Source organism: Sus scrofa, chromosome 3 (genome assembly GCF_054392235.1).
Source record: "Sus scrofa isolate SSC_HxYL_T2T_F1_AM1 chromosome 3, Sscrofa_HxYL_maternal_Yorkshire_Landrace_v2.0, whole genome shotgun sequence".
Classification (NCBI taxonomy): Eukaryota; Metazoa; Chordata; class Mammalia; order Artiodactyla; family Suidae; genus Sus; species Sus scrofa.
In genome coordinates, this window is record NC_139385.1 from 16,356,814 (window position 1) to 16,379,694 (window position 22,881).

At 40.4% G+C, this 22,881-nt stretch overlaps 1 protein-coding gene across 2 annotated transcripts in view; it reads right to left on the reverse strand.

The window, feature by feature from the left end:
- The window catches only part of TPST1 (tyrosylprotein sulfotransferase 1), a 110,539-nt gene that overhangs the window by 81,135 nt on the left and 6,523 nt on the right, over positions 1-22,881 (reverse strand). Inside the window, exon 1 of one of the 2 annotated variants that reach the window (XM_013995569.3) lies at positions 12,616-15,969. The exons of the other annotated variant lie outside the window; for it this stretch is intronic. The gene's annotated coding sequence lies outside the window, so the exon portion shown is untranslated. Of the gene's footprint in view, positions 1-12,615; positions 15,970-22,881 lie in introns of those variants that run through there. 2 annotated transcript variants of the gene reach the window in all.

Genomic DNA, 22,881 nt, shown 5'->3' on the forward strand with positions numbered 1-22,881 from the left:
CCATTAGAGAGACAAGGCAGAATGGAGTACCTGCGGGTCAGACATCCAAGGTAATACTAGGAAATATTATGGTAGTAATTTTAAACAAGTCTTCCTATTGCTAAGAACTTAAGGTTTATGCACCCTGTCAGACTTGATGCCACCAGCTGTCCTCAAAGAAGCATCAGCTGGGAGTTCCCCTTGTGGCACAGCAGAAATGAATCCATGAGGTTGCAAGTTCAATCCCTGGCCTCACTCAGTGGGTTAAGGATCTGGCGTTGCTGTGGCTGTGGTGTAGGCTGCAGATGTGGCTGAGATCCTGCATTTCAGTGGCTGTGGCCGGCAGCTGTGACTCTGATTAGATCCCTAGCCTGGAACCTCCATATGCCGTGGGTACGGCCCTAAAGAGCAACAAACAAACAAACAAACAAACAAAAGAGCATCAGCTGGCAACTCAACCCAAGGTTTCCAAGGTTTCCTCTTATAACAACACAAAGGACACAACATGTATAATGACCAACAGCTCATGTTAATTATGTGTTAATACCACATCAAATGTTAAAACCTACTTAGATAAACTACACTCCTCCTTCAACAGTACCAGTATCAACCTATAATCCCAAACCTCTGTTTAATACTACTGTTCTTTTCTTCCTGTTTTCTATAGTAGGAACCTACCATGCCCAGCCACCCAGTACTCGTCATCGTCGTCGTCCTTAGCCAGCAGGAAGTAGCTACAAAAGAGCAGACGGTCGCCCCATCCCATAAAACAAAAAGCTGGAATGATAGGTTCCCAGGAGGATGGAGACAGACCCCCAACCCCCAAACGTGGCTGTTCACCCTGAAGACCTGCTGTTGACAACCTCTCCCAAAATGTGGATGCTCAAGTCCGGCAGCGAGTAACAACGGCGTGCAGAAAACAACCGCCAGGATAGATTAAGCTCCTACAAGGGTTAAGGCCCTCTGTCGCAGGACTCGCCCCCCTACCTACCCTTTCTTTCCCTTCCTTCATCGTTCCTGCCACAAGTTCCCGCCATGAACTCCATCCAGCCACAGATTCCTGCCACAGATCCTTTATAAGCCTAGCGCCTCCTCACAGTCAGAGCTGGCACCACTGAGCTCAGCCCATCCCCCTCTGATGCCTTAATAAATCTTTTTTGCTTTACTAAAAAAAAAAAAAAAATTTGAACAGAGCATTCTAAACTGAAGGTACACTATGACCAGAGACACAGACGTATAAAAGCAGGGGCAGGGGCACATATATAAAACATACATACTATGTATACGTAAATTTACCCTGAATCTTCAGAGGGCAAGTGTGATGCTGAATTTTTTCTGTCAACCTGGCAAGGCTATGGTGCCTTGTTTGGTCAAACACCAGTCTAAATGTTGCTGTGAAGGTATTTTTTAAGAAGTGATTAACAATTAAATCAACAGGAGTTCCCGTCGTGGCGCAGTGGTTAACGAATCCGACTAGGAACCATGAGGTTGCGGGTTCGGTCCCTGCCCTTGCTCAGTGGGTTAACAATCTGGCGTTGCCGTGAGCTGTGGTGTAGGTTGCAGACGCGGCTTGGATCCCGCGTTGCTGTGGCCCTGGCGTAGGCCGGTGGCTGCAGATCCGATTCAACCCCTAGCCTGGGAACCTCCATATGCCGCGGGAGCGGCCCAAGAAATAGCAACAACAACAAAAGACAAAAGACAAAAAAAAAAAAAAAAAAAAAACAATTAAATCAACACACTTTGAGTAAAGCAGATTATCCTCCAAAACATAGATGAGCCTCATGCAACAACTGAAGTCATTAACAGAAAAGACAGGTTTCTTGAAGAAAAAGGGATTCTCCTTGAGACTGCAACACTGAAGCCCTGCCTGAGTTTCCAGCCTGCTGCCCTGAGGAGTTTGGGGTTTTTTTTAATTTTTTATGTTTTTGGTCTTTTTAGGGTTGCACCTGAGCACATGGGAGTTCCCAGGCTAGGGGTCGAAGAGGAGGTGCAGCAGCCAGCCTACAACACAGCCACAGTAATGCTGTGGGTTAACAATCCAGCATTGCTGCAAGCTGCAGCATAGGTCACAGATATGGCTTGGATCCAGCACTGTGACAGTGGTATAGGCCAGCAGCTGCAGCTCAGATTCAACCTACTAGTCCGGGAACTTCTCCACAGAGGCAGCAGCAAAAAGGAAAAAAAAAGAAAAAAAAAAAAAAAAGAGAGAGGAGTACTGATACATGTTGCAATTGGGCTGAACCTTGAAAAATTTATGCTAATTATGCTGAAATATGCAACTCAGATTACATATTGTACATTTCCATTTACAATAAATGGAAAAGGCAAATCTGTAGAGAAAGAAAAATTAGCAGTTGGCTAGGGCTAAGGGGAAAAGGAAGATGGAAGCAACAACCATGTATTTCTATTTGTGATGAAAAAAAATTTTTTTTTTGTCTTTTTTTGGGTTTTTTTTGGCCACACATGTGGCATATGGAGGTTCCCAGGCTAGGGGTCTAATTGGAACTGTAGCTGTCAGCCTGTGCCACAGCCACAGCAACACCAGATTCAAGCCACGTCTGTGACCTACACCACAGCTCATGGCAACGCCAGATTCTTAACCCACTGAGCAAGGCCAGGGATCAAACCCGCAACCTCATGGTTCCTAGTGGGATTCATTTCCGCTGTGCCACGACAGGAACTCCGTGATCAAAATGTTCTAAACTCAGGTTGTGGGAAATTTTATGGTTTGTGGATTACATCCCAACAATACTGTTTTGTTTTCTGTTTTTTTGTCACACCCATGGCATGTGCAAGTTCCCAGGCAAGGGATTGAACCCTCGCCACAGCAGTGATCTGAGCTGCTGCAGTGACAATGCTGGACCCCTAATCTGCTATGTCACAAGCGAACTCCTCAATAACACCAGTTTTTAAAAAAACTACTACACACTTATTAGGATGGCTACAATGAAAAATGCTAACAGAAAACATCCTATCCAAGGATGAGGATAGCTGGCTCTCACACATTGTTGGGGATGCACAATGGTACATCCACTCTGGAAAAGAGTTTGGTAGATTCTTTTTTTATTATTCTTTTTTTTTTTTTTTTTTTTTTTTAACTTCTAGGGCCGAACCTGCAGCATATGGAAGTTACAAGGCCAGGGGTTGAATCAGAGCTGCAGCTGCCAGCCCATGCCACAGCCACAGCAACGCAGGATCCAAGCCATGTTTGTGACCTACACAACAACACCAGATCCTTAACCCACTGAGTGAGGTCAGAGAGCAAACCCACATTCTCATGGATACTAGTCGGGTTCATTACCACTGAGCCACAATTGGAACCCCCCCCCATTAATGTTCCTGGTTAACATTATTTAGTGGTGACAGATTCAGTGGTGATAGGAATACATTAGGTAAATAATGGGTTTTACCAAAAAAAATAGAGAAATGATCTTAGAAAAATGATCTCCCATATTTTGCATTTTATGAACATTTAAATATAAACAAAGCAAAGCAAATTCACCTAGTGAAGCAAAGAGTGCTCTTAGGGACATAATTAACTTCAGTAATGGCTGGTTTCATTTTAGATAGTTATAGAGGAATGATTCCTCTAGTACATTCATTTGTTCAGGTGGCTGCATAATGCATACTGCATGAGAAGAGCAGTGACCACTAAGAAATCACCATGAAATTGCGAAGCTTTTTAATAAAATTTAGTACTGTATATACTTTACATTTATTTTATTTATTTTTTTGGCTGTGCCCATAGCACACAGATTTCCCAAGCCAGGGATCAAACTCATGCCACAGCAGTGACCATGCTGGATCCTTAACAGCTAGGCCACCAGGGAACTCTATACTTTACATTTAACTTGTGATATATGTCAGAATCCAAGAGATGACAAGTGACTCAACTTCTTTCAAAAATTACTTGTGCAACAATTCAGAATTCAATTGTACAAAAACAAGATAATTACTTCTCTGAAAACCTCCCTAAGCATGTATCAGATACAAAACAGAATTCATGGAGTGCCTGCTGTGGCTCAGCAGTAACGAACCTGACTAATATCCATGAGGATGCTGGTTCGATCCCTGGCCTTGTGCGTGGGTTAAGGATCAGGCATTGCGTGAGCTGTCACAGACGTGGCTCGGATCTGGCGTTGCTGTGGCTGTGGCCTAGGCTGGCAGCTATAGCTCCAATTTGACCCCTAGCCTGGGAACCTCCACATGCTGCAGGGTGCAGCCCTAGAAAAGACAAAAAAAACAAGCAAAAAAAGCCAACAGAATTCACCAACAGACCTTTAAGTTACTATAGCAGCAACCAACAATATCTATTAACTTTCCATTGAAATACTTCAAATTCCCAGTGAAATACATAAAAGACAAAAACCAGAAATAAATTACTAAGTGTATTTCTTTGTGCAGAAACATACTTGTAAACCATTTAATGACTGCATAATACTTTACTGAAAGGATCTACATGTTTATTTGGCCAATTCTGTATTATTACTTACTTGTTTCAAATATTTCATGACTATAAACAACAGTGATAAGTATTCCTGTATGTACAAATATTTTGGCACACATAATTACTTTCTTACACTGAATTTTTAAAGTAAGAATTGCTAGGTCAAAGGGTGTGGGATGTACTTGATTTTAAAGCATTTAACACATATTTGATTTCTCTCTTTCTTGTGCCCTACCTCCAAATCTGAAAAAAATTCTATCAGCTCTACCTTCAAAATATAGTCAGAATCCAACCACTTCTCAACACCCCCACTGCTGGATGCTCTCCCCAGGTTTACTGAAAGGTATCTACCTTTTCTCCTGCCCCCTAGAGTCTATTCTCAACTCAACAGCCAAAGGGATCTTTTTAAAACCTAAAGTCAGAACATGTCATTCCTCTGCTCAAAGCCTGGTATTATTTTTCAAAATGGGCTTGAAAAGCTTTATTTTAAGACATCCAACACTAAAGCTCGTGTTAAATTTCTCTTTTTCTCCTGATTCTGTCAAGAAATCTCTATAGGCACCAGAAGTGGCACTGACTGAGGCCAAACTAATAATATATCATCATCCCAAAATAGCAGCTTGTTGTTCAAAGTGAAATAACTGAAATTGTACCACCTCACATTAGAGGTTTAATAAGGACTCAAATGAAAGCAACTGCCTCTTTATTAAGGGACAGTTCAGGAGAAAAGAAAACCCTGCCATGTATCCCAGCACACTTGACAGTTGTGTCAATTTACACAGTTTATTTCAAGCACATATTTCTGTTGTATTTTCAATTACACTGTGTTTTACCCCAAGACTCTTAGGGTAAACAGTATGTTCTATCTCCCCTTCAAGACGTCTGAAAGCAAGTGAGAGTGGTCAAAGACTTGTGAGGAATACTAACAAGGAAAAGAAGAGGATTTGGCTTCCCCGGCAACATTCTCATTACTTTTCACTAAATTTGCGAAGCCTCGTTTTACATCTTTCGATGTTTCCTAACGTGGAGAGCCACAGAACCATCGGGTATGAGTGCTAAAGGGGCCTTCAGGTCACTGGTCCAAGGCTCTCACTGTACAGACGTAGAAACTGAGGCCCAGGGAGCACACTCTCCTCACTACCTCTCTAATTTGTACCTCTTCTTCAAAGGTCACTCTTCATTTTATTGCGTATGTTTTACTTGCTCCAAAAGATTTTAAGCTCCTGAAGCTCAAAGACCTTGTCTCTGTCCTGTCCCCCACCACGGCATGCTGAACAAAACACCAGGTCACAATATATACTGACCCTTCGAAAAGCATCAGTTAAACTAACCAAACTGGAAAGAATATGTCTACAGAAGAAAGATGCTGTAGAGCTTGAGGTCCCTACTCGTACCTCGAAATTGATTTTTCTCCAATTCTTGAAAAGTAGCCCTGTAATTTAAGAAGAAAGAACAGCAAAAGCTTCTCTAACCACTGCCCTTATATATATCTGACCACTGTGCACATGCATGTGCACACACACAGGCCTCTCTCTCCACTACCTTAAAGTCCAAATCACGGTATTTTCAGACAAGTAGTATCAATATTTTATCAACTGGGGCATTTACAGGGCTGAGGCTGAGCTAGAAAGGAACTCTAGAAAGTTCAGTCTCATTTTTATCTCCAGGAGAAAGGAAAAGTATTGAAAACACTGCAACAAACATAACTGAAAAATTACTATTAATGACTGTTTTTCCCCAGCAAGCCAAATGAAAGACTCCCAGAAATAAGGCTCTAGAAAAGAAGAGCATTCTGACATTATACTTTCATACCTAGATCTTCACAAATTTTATAAAGGTTTCTAATCAAAACCAGTGCCAGTCAACAAAAGTATGGGTACAGAGGTTGATAGTCAGCAGGCTGTGCCCAAGTCTACTTGTACACACACAGTCCCAGGCACATGCACTCATGAGCACTTCTTTTACAACCAGGAAAGGAGCCATTTTCTACGTCCACAGAGATGCAGGATAAATTTCCCAGCAAAATTATAGGAATAATTTCAATAAGCCCCTAAAAACTTTCTTTCCTTTATTAATCATTAGCTCTTTGCTTCCCATGCTTATTCAGGTCAACCAGTGCAGCAAAGAGCTATAGCCAAAGCCAATTTACCTTCTGTCTAAAGTCCAATCTATAGCTGGCTTCTTTGTTCACTTTTAGCCTTCAATTTTTTATTTTTTCTTTGTCTTTTTGGGGCTGCACCGGAGGCATAAGGAGGTTCCCAGGCTAGGGGTTGAATTGGAGCTATAACTGCCAGCCTATGCCACAGCCCCCAGTAACAAGGGATCCGAGCCACATCTATGACCTACACCACAGCTCATGGCAACGCCAGATCCTTAACCCACTGAGCAAGGCCAGGGATCGAACCTGTGTCCTTATGAATACTAGTCAGATTTGTTTCTGCTCAGCCATGACGGGAACTCCTCACTTTGAGCTTTTTAACATAAGAAAAAAATAATTGTATCATGTGCTTGAACCTGCCAATTAATAAGTGCCCAGGGTTTAGTTTGAATGACAGCTTTGCCATTCAACAGAAATTTCAAATAAACCCACTGTTGTGAAATCAATCCTTTATTTCAGCTCATGGTCAGAGTACCAACATGGAAACATTTTTTTCTAGCCACACACTGGGGGCTGGTGCTAAAACTGCTGACGATAAATGGTAAGAAGACTATGGTACATACAATGACCTCTGGGAGTCTGCTGGGACTCATCTTCATAAAAGGGCAGGGTACAAGAATTTTGTTTTCCATAAACCCCACGGTCAGGGGGGAAAAGAGCTGGTCAAATACTAAGAACTGGACTTAATGCCTCAGACACAAATAGAGACAAGAACACAAGTTCAACTCAAGCATAACATTTTTAAAAGTTCAAATTAAATGAAATGATGTCTGGGAAGTGCTTTAAAAATATCTTTAGACAGGTGTGGGCAGGGAGAGGGATTAGATATGAAATTAGATGACTATGAGTTAATAACTGCTGAAGCTAAACGATAGTTACCTGAAGGCTCAATATAATTTTCTATTTCCGCATATGTTTGAAAATCTTCATAATAAAGAATAAAATAAAATAAAATAAAAAGTTTAAATTACCAAGTTCTAACCTTCTTAGATCTATAAATCAGAGGGCTGTTGTACTCTAGATTCTTCACTTGTCTGTTTAAATCATCCATGAGAGGGAACACAAAGGAAAAAAAATCTGGGAGTTCCTGTGGTGGCTCAGTGATAACAAACCCAACTAATATCCATAAGAATGTAGGTTTGATCCCCGGCCTCACTCAGAGGGTTAAGGATCCAGCATTGCTATGAGCTGCTGTGGTGTAGGTTGAAGACATGGCTCAAATCCTGTGTTGCTGTGGCTGTGGCGAAGGCCGGTGGCTACAGCTCTGATTCAACCCCTAGCCTGGGAACCTCCATACGCCACAGGTGTGGTCCTAAAAAGACAAACACAGAAAGAAAAAGAAAAAACAAATCTGCTCAAATTATATACTCTCATTAAGAAATTCAATTATGCAATTTTTCCACTAACCCCTTAACTTTCAGAATTAACAGTTACCAGAATAGGAAAGGGAGAAGAAAAGATGGCATTGAGATAATGCAAAGGCAGCCTAGTATTAGTCAGAAGACCGTGGCTTTAGTGTGAAATCTGGTTGTTTTTTCTTGTTTTTTTTTTTTTGCTTTTTTAGGGCCACACTTGCGGCACATGGAAATTCCCAGGCTGGGGGTTGAATTGGAGCTACAGCTGCCAGCCTACACCAGTCACAGCCATGCTTTGTTGTTGTTGTTGTTTCTTTCCCACTTGTAATTGGAGTAGAAGTTACCAGAAGTAAGACTGGAGAAAAAATGGCAAAGATAGAGGAACACCTGCACGTTCTCTTCTCTTTCACAGTGCTGTTGTGACCATCAAGTGGATAATTTGGGAAAGGACTTCTAAAGAACATAGGCTTGCGGAGCCCTGCATACACTGGCTTCTGCCCCACCTCCGGTTCACCCCTTAGCATTCCTCCCGTGAAGCCTGCCCCTTTAGGACCACCCGCATCCACACCAGGCACCCGCACACCTGGCCTCTGCCCCTGCTGCTGCCTCCTGCATCCCTTTCTCTTTTATACATGTCTCTTCAGTGCTCTTTTCCCAGCTCCCTCACCCCCAAAATCAATTCTCCCCTCTGCAACCTCAAGCATTTGTAAAAGCACATCGGTCTTCATGCTCATGCACTATATTGTGGTTAATTTACCCCACTAAACTATAAGCTCCTTTAAAGCACAAACTCAAACCCATTCACCATCCATGCAGTGGGGTGCATTGTTATCAGATAAAATAAAAAGCCAGGAATTTACATATAAATAAGCAGCTAATGAAATATGCTCTCTCAAATCACCTTAAAATATTCACAGAATTATCTGAAACAAAGCAAATGATCAACAGATCATGTCAAAAATGAAACAAGGAACTTCAAAAACAAAAACAATGTAATCTTGAGGCCATGAAAAAATTTTGCAATAACAACCATTATTCCAACAGGATTTTTAAAATTGAATCTACAAAATTCATAGCAGATGGGAAAGATAACTTTTCCAAGTCTCTGAAAAGAGTCATACAGACACTAAGATATTAACCAAAAATATTTAACTGTTATGATACTAAAAGTAATCAATGGAACAAAACAGAAAGCCCCCCCCCCCAAATAGCCTCAACTATGCATACAAATACAGTATGTTTCAAAAACAAAACCAAACATCACAGAACAGTCATGCAATATTATTTAATTTATGGTACTGGGTTCCTTCATCCACATTCCTGCACTCACCCTGCTTCCTCTATGGCCTATTTATATTCAGATGCCCTACAACTCTACTTGCAACCAAAACTTCTATGCCAAATCTCAAGACCTGACTATTCAAAAGCCAAGTTCCATTGGGCATGTCAAGTTCAAATAATACCAAATGAGATATATCTTCCCTAGTAAATTAATCCTCTTCAGGAGCTCTTGCTGTGGCACAGTGGGTTAAAAATCTGACTGCAGCAGCTCGGGTTGCTGCAGAGGTGCAGGTTCGATTGCTGGCCTGACACAGTGGATCCAGAGTTGCTGCAACTGCATATGCTGTGGGGTAGCCATAAAATCACAGTTAAAAAAAAATTTTTTTTAAATCAAAATTCTTCAGTTTCTTCTACTGGTAAATGAACCACCTCCTGCCAATGCACAAGCTAAAAATCTGGGAGCCTTTATGTAGTATCTTCCTTAACTTCTCCATACCTAAGTAAGCACTAAGTGGCCCCATTAAACTTTCTCACTAAAACCCCAGACAGCTGACATATTACAATAATTAGAATACTGATCTTTCCTCTTGATGAAAGTATGGTTTCTGTTAAAATATGATTTGACTATATTCAGAAAGACTGAAGCACAAAGTTCACCTCTTGTTTTTCCCTCATCTAATCCTTGCCCTTCGAATCCACCTTCTTCATTGATCAGTCTATTTCATCTGCCTCTATCATTTCACACTCACTGATGAATAAATCTGAATCATATTTTTTTGTACTACCTTAGACTCACTGCAACAAATCAAAAGGTAAAGTAACATTTCTGTCCCAGAAATATTTCACTTATGAGGAAACTGATGCTCAGAAAAAATAAACAACTCACTTAAGGCATCAATTCTTGGCAAGTTGTTGACCAAGTTGGAACCTAGGTCTGACTCTAAATTTTTTTTTTTTTTTTGTCTTTTTCCTTTTCTAGGGCCACTCTTGTGGCATATGGAGGTTCCCAGGCTAGGGGTCTAATTGGAGCTGTAGCCGCTGGCCTATACCACAGCCACAGCAACTCAGGATCTGAGCCACGTCTGCAACCTACACCACAGCTCACGGCAATGCCGGATCCTTAACCCACTGAACGAGGCCAGGGATCGAACCCGAAACCTCATGCTTCCTAGTTGGATTCGTTAACCTGAGCCACGATGGGAACTCCTGACTCTAAAATTATGATGGCTATTCCATGGAGCTTCCCAGATACTGGACTTGGCATAAACATAAAGCTATGTATACAATAAGTATGGCACAAATGAAGTGACTTTAAGACTATCTGATATTATTATAAGACTTTTATTAGGATATGGTTTTAAAAATGTACCTAGGATTTCCCACTGTGGCACAATAGGATGAGCGGTGTCTGTGAAGCGTTGGGTCATTGGGTCACAGGTTTGATCCCTGGCCTGCCTCAGTGGGTTAAGGATCCAGCAGTGCCACAGCTGCAGCATAGGTTGCAAGTGCGGCTCAGATCTGATCCCTGGCCTGGGAACTCCATATGTTGTGGGGCTGCCAAGCAAAAAGAAAAAAAAAGTACACAACTTTTGAATTAAAATATTTCTATCATCTCAGACCTAATTAGAATGATCAAAGAGGGAGCTCCCGTTGTGGCTCAGTAGTTAATGAACCCAACTAGGAACCATGAGGTTGCAGGTTCCATCCCTGGCCTCACTCAGTGGGTCGAGGATCCAGCGTTGCTGTGAGCTGAGGTGGGGATCGCAGACGCGGCTCAGATCTGGTGTGGCTGTGGCTGTGGCACAGGCCGACGGCTACAGCTCTGATTAGACCCCTAGCCTGGGAACCTCCATGTCCCGCAGGTGCAGCCCCAAAAAAATGACAAAAAAAAAAAAAATGATAAAACTCTAAATCTATGCATATATTTTGCTTTATTTGCATAAATGAACAGCATGCATTTTTGCACTTTCTGCAAGCTCCTGATGATTTCATCTAGATGGGATTTAAAATGGAAAGCTAGGAGTTCCCTGGTGGCTCATGTGGCAAGAAAAAAGAAAATGAATGGAGAGCTAGATCTGGTCCTAAGAGATTATAGACATACCTGGAAGCTGAAAACTAGCATATCAAGCAGCTCTACTTCTCCTATGTTTGTTTGTTTGTTTGTTTGTCTTTTTAGGGCCACACCCGTGGCATGTGGAAGTTTCCAGGCTAGGGGCTGAATCAGTACAGCTGCCAGCCTACATCACAGCCACAGCACATGAGATCTAAGCCACGTCTGTGACCTACACCACAGCTCACAGCAACACTGGATCCTTAACCCACTGAGCATGTCCAGGGTCCTCACAGATACTAGTCAGGTTCATTACTGCTGAGCCATGATAGGAACTCCCTTTCCTCTGTTTTTTGCTGGTTTAGTTTTGCTTTAGCACAGTCACTCTCACATGTAAATAAGTTCCCACTTCTGTCAAGAGAAATTATACCTGGCTCAAAGTTACTCAGAGCTGAAATTTTGTGATCTTCTCTATAAAAAGATGAGTATCAAACCTTTGATCAGAAACTACTATTGGAGTTCCCATCATGGTTCAGTGGAAACAAATCTGACTAGCATCCATGAGGACGCAGGTTCGATCCCTGACCTCATTCAGTGGGTTAAGGATCTGGCACTGCTGTGAGCTGTGGTGTAGGTCACAGACACCGCTCGGATCCCAATGTGTGCTGTGGCGTAGTCCAGCAGCTACAGCCCTGATTCAACCCCTAGCCTGGGAACCTCCATATACCGTGGGTGCGGCCCTAAAAGGACAAAAGACAAAAAATAATAATAATAAAATAAAAAAACAAAAACAAAAATTACTATTATAACAATCTCTATGGAAAAAATTGAATTTTGCCTTTAAAGTCTCATTTTCCTGTACTTACCAAGGACTATATAGCATAGTGTGTACAGCCACTATACTATATGTAGAGAACTGTACTGCTATTTTTCCAGAGAAGACATTTTCCTTCCAGTCCAATAATAAATTAATAAAATGTAGTTCCCAGTAACAATACCTAAAATGTGGAGCATTCTTGCTATCAAATCTTATTCTAACATTTTAATTAAATAGATGTTTACTGAGCATATAAATGAGTATGATTTATCATTTGCTGTCAAAGAACTAGCAACTTAGGGGGGGGGAAAGACAAGAAATTACATGTACTACGTGATGAAATTAAAAGAAGATCATAAAAAGGTATGAAAAAGAATACAAGTTTTTCTAGAAAGGATTGCATTCATGGGCTTATAACAGGATATATGCAGAAAATAATACTATAAAGAATCTTAGAATATAAGTAGGACTCCTATTGTGAGACTGAGGAAAGAAAGAGTGGTGGTTTTTTTTTTTTGGTCTTTTTACCTTTTGAGGGCCGCTCCCACAGCATATGGAGATTCCCAGGCTAGGGGTAGAATCGGAGCTGTAGCCACTGGCCTACACCAGAGCCACAGCAACACAGGATCCGAGCCTCATCTGTGACCTACACTGCAGCTCACAGCAATGTCGGATCCTTAACCCACTGAGCCAGAGACGTCCTCATGGGTGCTAGTCGAGTTCATGAACCGCTGAGCCACAACGGGAACTCCAAGAAAGAATGTTTTGAGCAGAGAAAATAAGAAGAAGTCTCAAAGGGGAAAAGGACAGCATGTATTCAGAGAATATTAAGCAATCAGCTTAACCAAAACGCAGGGGAACAACAGTAAAGGAAACCAGAAAAACAGAAATGAATAATCTCAAAACGTAAGTAACCTAAAAAAGATGTGCTAAAATCTAACGCATGAAACTCTTCTGCTACATAAATATAAGAAAAGGCTGGAGGAAACACATCTACCAAGACAGAGTAGAGCCTCTAAAAGTCTGATCTTCCATGAAATTAACAAATACACTGGCAAAAATGGTCAAAATCAGAAATGTGAAAATTTAAAAAAGCTTGCAACAATCCAAGAACCATTTATTCATGAAAAACAGCCAACTTTCAGTAAGCACAGCAAGCTTATGGCATTTCTTCTTGCCCTATTTCCCTCTTCCCAACGATCTGCAAACATGACAGCTGTGAATAACAGCATCCCAGTAGCCACTTAAGGGAGCAAAAGAGGTTAGGAGCTCCTTCCAAAATCACCAGTTTTCCAAAGAATTGTCACTATTTAACCCATCTAGCAGCTCACTAGAAAAGCTCCATTCTCAAGGCTTATCTTTATTGGGCCTGAATCTGAGCACGCTCAGTGTGATCAGTTCTTATACCCAGGGTGTTTGTCAAAATAATGAGGCAACTTTTTAATACCACAGCCGTCCACAGTGGCAATAACAACTAGAGCAAGCAATAAATTGATCCAAGGTCTTAAAAGGAAAACTAAGGAATAAGATGTACATAGAGGGTTTAGAAGAGCTCCAACATATTTTTAGGAATCCATGCAAATGCCCAGGGAAGACCTAGGAAGGCTCTATTCTATCATCTCTGGCTTACCTTAAAGTTCTATACAAAGAAGTAAAGGTGAAGCCACGGTGTAAACTGCTGGTGCATGAAGGGAGCCACAACACATATAAACACACACACACACACACACACACACACAGAGCCCCTCAACAAGGCTGGGAGACTTATGGGTTCAAGACATTTAAGGAAATCCATCTAATCATTAGCTAACCAAGAAGCAAATTATGCTGAGATTTCAGTGGTTACACAGGACAAAGAGTACAGACTACAGAATTATTCCAAAGAAAGAACAAAACAAACAGCAACAACAAACCCTGGAGATATGGTGATTTCCAGAGTAGCTACATTATATCATTTAAAATGTCTGCTTTTTAGCAAAAACTAAGAGACACACAAAGAAACAAGAAAGTATGATTTGATCTGGCTATAAGCTATGGTGCAGGTCACAGACATGGCTCAGATGCTGAGTTGCTGGGGCTGTTGCATAGGCCAGCAGCTGTAGCTCCAATTCAATGGGAACTTACACATGCCATGGGTGTGACCCTAAAAAGCGTGAAAAAAAAATCTATATAGAAATTATAGAGTTGAAAAGTACAATGATTCAAATGAAAAGTTCACTAGAGGAGCTCAGCAGTAGACTTAAGCTAGCAGAAGTATCTGTAAACTTAAGGGTAAACTGATTTTCCAGTCTGAAGAAGAGAAAGGAAAAAGAATGAACAAAAATGAATCCAGCCTCGGATATGTGGGATATCATCAAGCACACCAAAATATGCAGTATAGCAATCCCAGATGGCGAGAAAGAGGAAAAAATCAGATTAATATAAATAAATGCCTGGAAACACCCTAAATTAAATGAAAGACACTAATCTAAACAACCAAGGAACTAGATAAACACCAAGTAGGATAAAATCAAAGTGAGTTACAGCTGGCCACATTATACTCAAGCTGTCAGAAACCACGGACAGAGAATCTTGAGGGCACCAAGAAAAAAGAAACTCATCACATACAAAACCCTCAGTAAGATAAAGAGCTGGCTTTTCATCAAAAGCACAGAGCCCAGAGACAGGCAGATGACATAGTCACAGTGCTAAAGGAAAAAGACAATCAACCAGGAATTCCATATCCAATAAAACTATTCTTCAAAAAATGAAGGAGAGATTAAGACAGCCCTAGTAAATAAAACCGAAAGAATCTACCACTGGAAGGGCTGCTGTACAAGGAATAAAAGGAGTCCTTAATGCTGAAATGAAAAGACATTAGACAGTAACCCAAATCCATCTGAAGAAATAAACGGTACCAATAACGATAACTATACAGATAAATACAAAAGGGAGTAGAAACATATTTTTGTTTCTAACTCTTCTCCTGTCTGAATTAAAAGAAAACTGCAGAAAGCAGTAATTATAAAACTGTTGATGGGATTTTAATGTAAAATATTCAGTTTGAATGACAGTAAGAACACAAAGAAGGGAGAAATGAAAAGAACTCTATTAAAACAAAGGTTTTTCATAGTATTGAAATTAAGTTGGTCTATTAGTCCAAAGTAGACTGCACTAAGATATTAACAGTAATCACCAGGAAAATAAAGAAAGTTATAATAAAAGAAATAACAAGCTAATTACAATACACACTGGACAAGGACCTACTGCAGAGCACAGAGAACTCCATATTCTGTAATAACCTATTTGGGATAAGAATCTGAAAAAGAATGGATACACACACACACACACACAACCGAATCACTTTGTTGTATACCTGAAACTAACACAACATTGTAAATCAACTATGCTTCACTATAAAATAAGAATGAGTTCCCTGCTGGCTCAGTGGGTTAAGGATCCAGCACTGTCACTGCTGTGGTTTGGGTTGCCTCTGTGGCATGAGTTCAGTCCCTGGTCTGGGAACTTCTACATGCGGTGGGTGTGGGCGAATAATAATAACAACAACAAAATTAAAAACAAAATACATACTGGAAAATATTTAATACAAAAGAAGGCAGTAATGGAGGAACAGAGAAACCAAAAAGACAAAAGACATAGAGAAAACAAATAGCAGGAGTTCCCATTGTGGCTCAGCGGGTTAAGAACCAGACTAGTATCCATCAGGGTGCAGGTTCCATCCTTGGCCTTGCTCAGTGGGTTAAGGATCAGGTGTTGCTGCAAGCTGTGGTATAGGTTGCAGATGCAGCTTGGATCTGACCTTGCTGTGGCTGTGGCGTGTTGGCAGCTGCAGCTCCAATTCAACCCCTAGTCCAGGAACTTCCATATGCCGCAAATATGTCTCTAAAAAGAAAAAAGTAAACAAATAGTGAAATTTTTCAATCTTCAACACAAAACCTAATATACCAGTAATCACAGTAAATATAAATGGATTAAACACTCAAGAGGTGAGAACTAACGGGATGGACCAAAACAAAAATAAAAAACAAACATCAACCAAAATATGCTTTCTACAAAACATACTTTAGATTCAAAGACTAAAGGGAAAGCAAAAGGAGGAAAAAAATCTATCCCACACAAACAGTAACCAAAAGACTCAGATACTATGTGATATAAAATAAAAACCGCTACTAGAGACAAGGAACATTTTATAATTTCAAGAGGGAAAATCTGTCAAGAAGATTTAACAATTATAAACACATCCCCCTAATAACAGGTCCCCCAAACATAACAAGGAACAACTGACAGAACTGAAAGGAAAAATAGACAACTGAACAATAATAGTTGGAGACTTCAGTACTCTACTTTTAATTAATAAGTTGTTTTTATCTAAAACAACCATTCAAAAGATGAGCAAGGAAACAGAAGGCTTGAATAATGCTAAAACTAGATCTGGGAATCATCTATAAAACAGTCTAAGCAACAATAGTAGAATACATATTGTTTACTTTTTCATTTTCTGTCTTTTTAGGGCCCCACCCACAGCATATGGAGGTTCCCAGGCTAGGGGTTGAATTGGAGCTATAGCCGCTGGCCTACACCGCAGCTCACAGCAACACCGGATCCTTAACCCACTGAGCCAGAGACGTCCTCATGGGTGCTAGTCGAGCCATGACAGGAACCCCTATATTGTTTTCAAGTGCACATGTAACATTCTCTAAAATAGGTAGTAAAAGAAGTCTGGATAAAGAGTCTCCTTTGTGGCATAGCAGGTTAAGGATCCGGTGTTGTCTCTGTGGTGGTGCAGGTTTGATCCCCAGCCCAGAGCGATGGGTTAAAAGGATCCAGAATTGATGCAGCTGTGGTGTAGGTTACAGCTACAGCTCGGATTCAATCCCTGGCCTGGGAACTTCTATATGCCACAGGTTCAGCCATTATAATTAAAAAGAAAAGAAGGAGAAGTCTCAGAAAATTTAAAGGATCAAAGTCATACAAAGTATATTCTCCAACAACAATGGAATGAAATTAGAAAACAATGACAGGAAAAAAAAAAAAAGCTTGGGAAATTCACAAAGATATGAAAATAAACACCATTCCTCTAAATAACCAATGAGTCAAAGAAAAAAATCATAAGGAAAGTTAGAAAATACTTTTGAGATTAAAAACACAAAACTTATGGGATGCAACAAAAGCAGCAAAAGCCATGCTATGTGGAAAATTTACAGCTGTAAACATCTGTTTTTTGTTTTTTTTGTTTTTTTTTAATTTCCTAGTTCCCATCATGGCTCAGAGGTAACAAACCCAACTAGGATCCTTGAGGATACAGGTTCAATCCCTGGCCTCACTCAGTGGATTAAAAATCCAGTGTTGCCATGAGCTGTGGTGTAGATCGCAGATATGACTCAGATCCCAGGTTCCTGTGTCTGTGGCGTAAACGGGCAGCTTTGGCTCTGATTTGACCCCTAGCCTGGGAACTTCCTTCCATATGCCACGGGTGTGGCCCTAAAAAGCAAAAAAAAAAAAAAAAAAAAAAATCTCTTGTAATTCCCACTGTGACATGACAGGATCAGCAGCATTTCCTCAGTGCCAGGACACAGGTTCATCCTGGCAGAGTGAGTTAAAAGATCCAGTGTTGCCACAGGTGCAGTGTAGGCCATAACTGCAGTTCAGATCTGACCCCTGGTCTGGGAACTTAATATATCAAGGAATGGCCAAAAAAGAAATTAAACAGAGTTCCCATTGTGGCTCAGTGGTAAAGAACCCAACTAGTATCCATGAGGTCTTGGTTTGATCCCTGGCCTCACTCAGTGGGTTAAGGATCTGGCGCTGCAAACTGCAGTGTAGGTTACAAATGCAGCTTAGATTCAAGCGTTGCTGTGGCTGTGGCAGCTGCAACTCCAATTTGACCCCTAGCTGGATCTTCCAGAGGCCTCGAATGCAGCTCTAAAAATAAATAAATAAATAAAATTTAAAAAGAAATTTAAAAAAAAATCTCAACATGTTATACACACATCAGGTTATACATCAACTGTATCTGAATTTTTATGAACAAAATCAACAACTTAACTGTCCACTTTAAGAAACTAGAAAAACAAACTGAACCCAAAGCCTGCAGGCAGAAGGAAATAATTAGACTATAGTTAAATAAATACAATAGAAAATAATAGAGAAAATCAACAAAACAAAAAGTTGATTCTTTGAAAAGACCAACAGAATTGACAGTCATTTAACTAGACTGAACAAGAATGAAAGAGAAAACACTCAAGTTACTAAAATCAATAATTACAACCAACTTTACATAAATAAAAATGAATATAAAGGATTATAGGGAATACTATTAACAATTATCACCTAAAAAATTACAAAACCTAAATGAAATGGACAAATTCCTGGGATACACAAAGTACCAAAATCAACTCACAAAGAAGTAATTTGCAAGAGTCCCCATCATGACTCAGTGGTAATGAACCTGACTAATACCCATGAGGATGCAGGTTCAATCCCTGGCCTCACTCACTGGGCTAAGGATCTGGCGTTGCCGTGAGCTGTGATGCAGGTTGGCAGCTGCAGCAGCAATTTGACCCCAACATGGAAACTTCCATAAGCCACCTGTTCGGCCTTAAAAAGCAAAAAAGGAAGAAGAAGTAATTTGCATAGAGCTATAACAAGTAAAGAAACTGAATTAGTAGTCAAAAACTTCCAACAAAAAAAGGCCCAGGACCAGATGGCTTCACTACTGAATTCTACAAAACATTAAGAATGAATACCAACCCTTAACAAAATCTTCCAAAATACACAGGAGATTGGAACACTTCCCAACTCATTCTAGGAAGCCAGTTTTCCCTGATTCTAAAACCAGACAAAGACAATACAATAAAACTACAAACAAATGTTTACTACCTAAGAGCAAAAATCTTCAACAAAATACCAACAAGCCAAATCCAACAACATATACAAAGGATCACACACCATGACCAAGTGAGATGTATCCCAGGCATGCAAAGTGATTTCAACATATGAAAATCGATTAATGTCAAAAACCATATTAATAGAACAAAAGGCCAAAAACCACATAATAATCTCAATAGGCACTGAAAAAGCATCTGACAAAATCCAACACTCTTTCATGATAAATACTATGAATAAACTAAAAATAGAAGAGAACATTCTCAACCTGAAAAAGGACATCTAAGAAAACCCACAACTAGCGTCACATTTAACAATTCCCTCTAAGATCAGGAAAAAGACAAACCATCCGCTCTCGCCATTCCTACTCAGTATCATACAGGAGATTCTACTCAGGGCAATTAGGCAAGAAAAATGAAAAAAGCATCACAATTAGAAGGAAGAAGTAAGATTATCTCTCTTCAGAGATGACATATCACGTATAAATAATACCCTAATAAATCACTAAAAAACTATCAGAACTATTAAAAGAGTTCCATATGGCTTTAAGATACAAGACTAACATAAAGAATTCAATTAGGAGTTCCCATTATGGCTCAGCAGAAATGAACCCAACTAGTATCCATGAGGACGTGGGTTAGATCCCTGGCCTCGCTCAGTGGGTTAAGGATCTGGTGTTGCTGTGAGCTGTGGTGTATGTCACAGAAGCAGCTCCAATCTGGCATTGCTGTGGCTGTGGTGTAGGCTGGCAGCTGCAGCTGACTCAGCCCCTATCCTGGGAACTTCCATATGCCATAGGTGCAACCCTAAAAAATAAAATAAATTTAAAAAACATGCTAACTGAAAGAAACCAATAACAAAGAACTACATAGTATCTGATTATGTTTACATGAAATGTCCAAGAGAGAAATCTATATAGAGAGGAAAAACAGATTAGCAGTTGCCTAGGATTGGAGAAAAGGACAAGTGGGAAAGTTGGGAGTGATGGGTAAGGAGTGTGCAGGTTCTTGAAAATGTTCTTAAACTGATTATAGTAATAAGGGTTGCACAACTCTAAATATGCTAAAAAAATTTTACATGTTAAATGAATAAATATATAGTATGTGAATTACAGCTTAATAAAGCTGCTACCAAAAAAAAAAAAAAAAGAAAGAAAAAAAATGTAGTCTGGGACCTACACACTAAACTTTTTAGGGCAATTGCCTACTAAAATAGAAGGCTTTTTTAAGTTGAAGTGTACTTGACTTACAACGTGATTTTTTTTTTTTTTTTTTTTGTCTTTTTGCTGTTCCTTTGGGCCGCTCCCGCGGCATATGGAGGTTCCCAGGCTAGGGGTCAAATCGGAGCTGTAGCTGCCTGCCTACGCCAGAGCCACAGCAACTCGGGATCCGAGCCGCGTCTGCAACCTACACCACAGCTCTCGGCAACACCGGATCGTTAACCCACTGAGCAAGGGCAGGGACCGAACCCGCAACCCCATGGTTCCTAGTTGGATTCGTTAACCACTCACTGCGCCACAACGGGAACTCCCTACAACGTGATATTAATTTTAGGTGTACAACGCAGTGATTTAATATTTTTATACATTACAAAATGATCACTACCATAAGTTATCAGCTATCACCATACAAAGTTATTAAAATACTATTATTTCCTATGCTGTACATTATACCTACATGATTGATTTTATAACTGGAAGTTTGTAACTCCTCATCTCCCCCTACAAAATAAAAGACCTAAATAGGATCCAGGATCTCCTAACAAAGCATCAAAAATGTGCAGGATACAATCAAAAGTCATTCACCATACCAAGAACCAGGAAAATCACAACTTGAATAAATAAAGACGATTAACACCAAGATGAATCAGATGTTGGAATTATCTGACAAGAATTTTAAAGCAGCCATCATGCTTTAATGAGCAGTAAGATATACTCCTGAAACAAATGACAAAATAGCAAACCTTACCAAAGAAAAAGAAGATACAGGAAAAAAAAGATAGAAGTTAGAGAACTGAAAAATACAATAGAAAAACAAAAGCTCACTGGATGGGCTCAACAGCAGAATGACAGAAATTGAAGAAACACTGTAAATCAACCATAATTTTAAAAAAGGAAAATAAAAAGAATATGACAGAATTCATATTCTTCCTATTGCAACTTGAATTGCAATAGGAATTGCCCAACCTGAACAACAGAGAAAAAAATAGTTCAAAAGAAAAAAGGAAGAAGAGGAGGAATGGAGTTCCCGTCGGGGCTCAGCAGTAACCAACCCAACTAACTATCCATAAGGACTTGGGTTTGATCCTTGGCCTTGCTCAGTGGGTTAAGGATCTGGCATTGTCATGAGCTGTGCTGTAGGTCACAGATGCGGCTTGGATCTTGCGTTGCTGTGGCTGTGGTGCAAGTCAGCTGCAGCTCTGATTCGACCCCTAGACTGTGACCCTCCATACACCAAGAGTACAGCCCTAAAAAGCAAAAAAAAAAGGAGAAGGAAGAGAAATGAGAAGAAGAGGAAGAAGGCCTCCTGCCATGGAGGACAATAACAAAGGACCTGCCTTTTTGTTTGGTATTTTTTTTGTTTTGTTTTCTTTTTTTTGTCTTTTTGCCTTCTCTAGGGCTGCTCCCTCGGCATATGGAGGTTCCCAGGCTAGGGGTCTAATCAGAGCTATAGCCGCTGGCCTACACCATAGCCACAGCGACGCCAGATCCAAGCTGCATCTACAACCTACACCATAGCTCACAGCAACGCCGGATCCTTAACCCACTGAGCAAGGCCAGGGATCGAACCCACAACCTCATGGTTCCTAGTCAGATTGGTTAACCACTGAGCCACAATGGGAACTCCCGGTTTTCTCTTTTTTTAAGGCCGCAGCTACAACATATGGTAGTTCCTGGGCCAGGGGTCAAATCAGAGCTGGAGCTGGGGCCTACCTCACAGTCACAGCCACAATAGATCCTTAAACCACTGATCAAGGCTAGAGATCAAACCCATATCCTCACAGAGATGTCAGGTCCTTAACCCAATGGACCACAATGGGAACTCCAAAAGATCTACCATTTGTATCATCAGTCACAGAAAGAAAGAGTGGGGCTAAAAAATTACTCTAAGAAATAGCTGAAAACATCCCAAATTTGGCAAATGACATTAACCTATGTTTTAGGAAGCAAGAGAAGGATACACCCAAAGAAATTCATGCTGAGGCACCATAATTAAACTGAAAACTGAAAGCAAAGAAGAAGCCTTTAATGCAGCAAGAGAGAAAGGATACATTTGCTATAGGGGAACACGAACCCAATAACAGAAGATTTCTCATCTGAAATCATATTTTTCAAATGCTGAAAGTAAAGACCAGTCACCCACAAATTCTACTAAGAGCTGACAAAATCCTAAGAAAACTAAAAAAACAAACAAAAAAACCAAACAGGAATTCCCACTGTGGTACAACAGGATCAGCAGCGTCTCTGTAGCATTAGGACACAGATTCGATCCCTGGCCCAGCACAGTGGGCTAAAGGATCTGGTGTTGCCACAGCTCTGGTGTAGATCACAACTACCACTCGGATCCCTGGCCCAGGAATCCATATGTGGCAGGGCAGCCCGCCGCCATCCCCAAAAATAAAAGAAGAAAGAAAAGAAAGAAAGAAGGAGAGGGAGGGAGAGAGAAAAAAGCAAATAACTCTACATTTTATGTCTTAGTTCTGAGGAATTATAAAACATGACATCAATATATGAGCAACTACAAGTTTTTCCTATTACAAAATTTTCCCCTCGCCCTCACCAATATAATTCACAAAGGTAGATAACTTTATTGCATATTCCCTACTTCCTTTACTTCTCTAAATTAAAAAGCAATAGTTCTAGAGTTCCTGCTGTGGGGCAGTGGGTTAAGAATCCAACTGAAGTAGCTC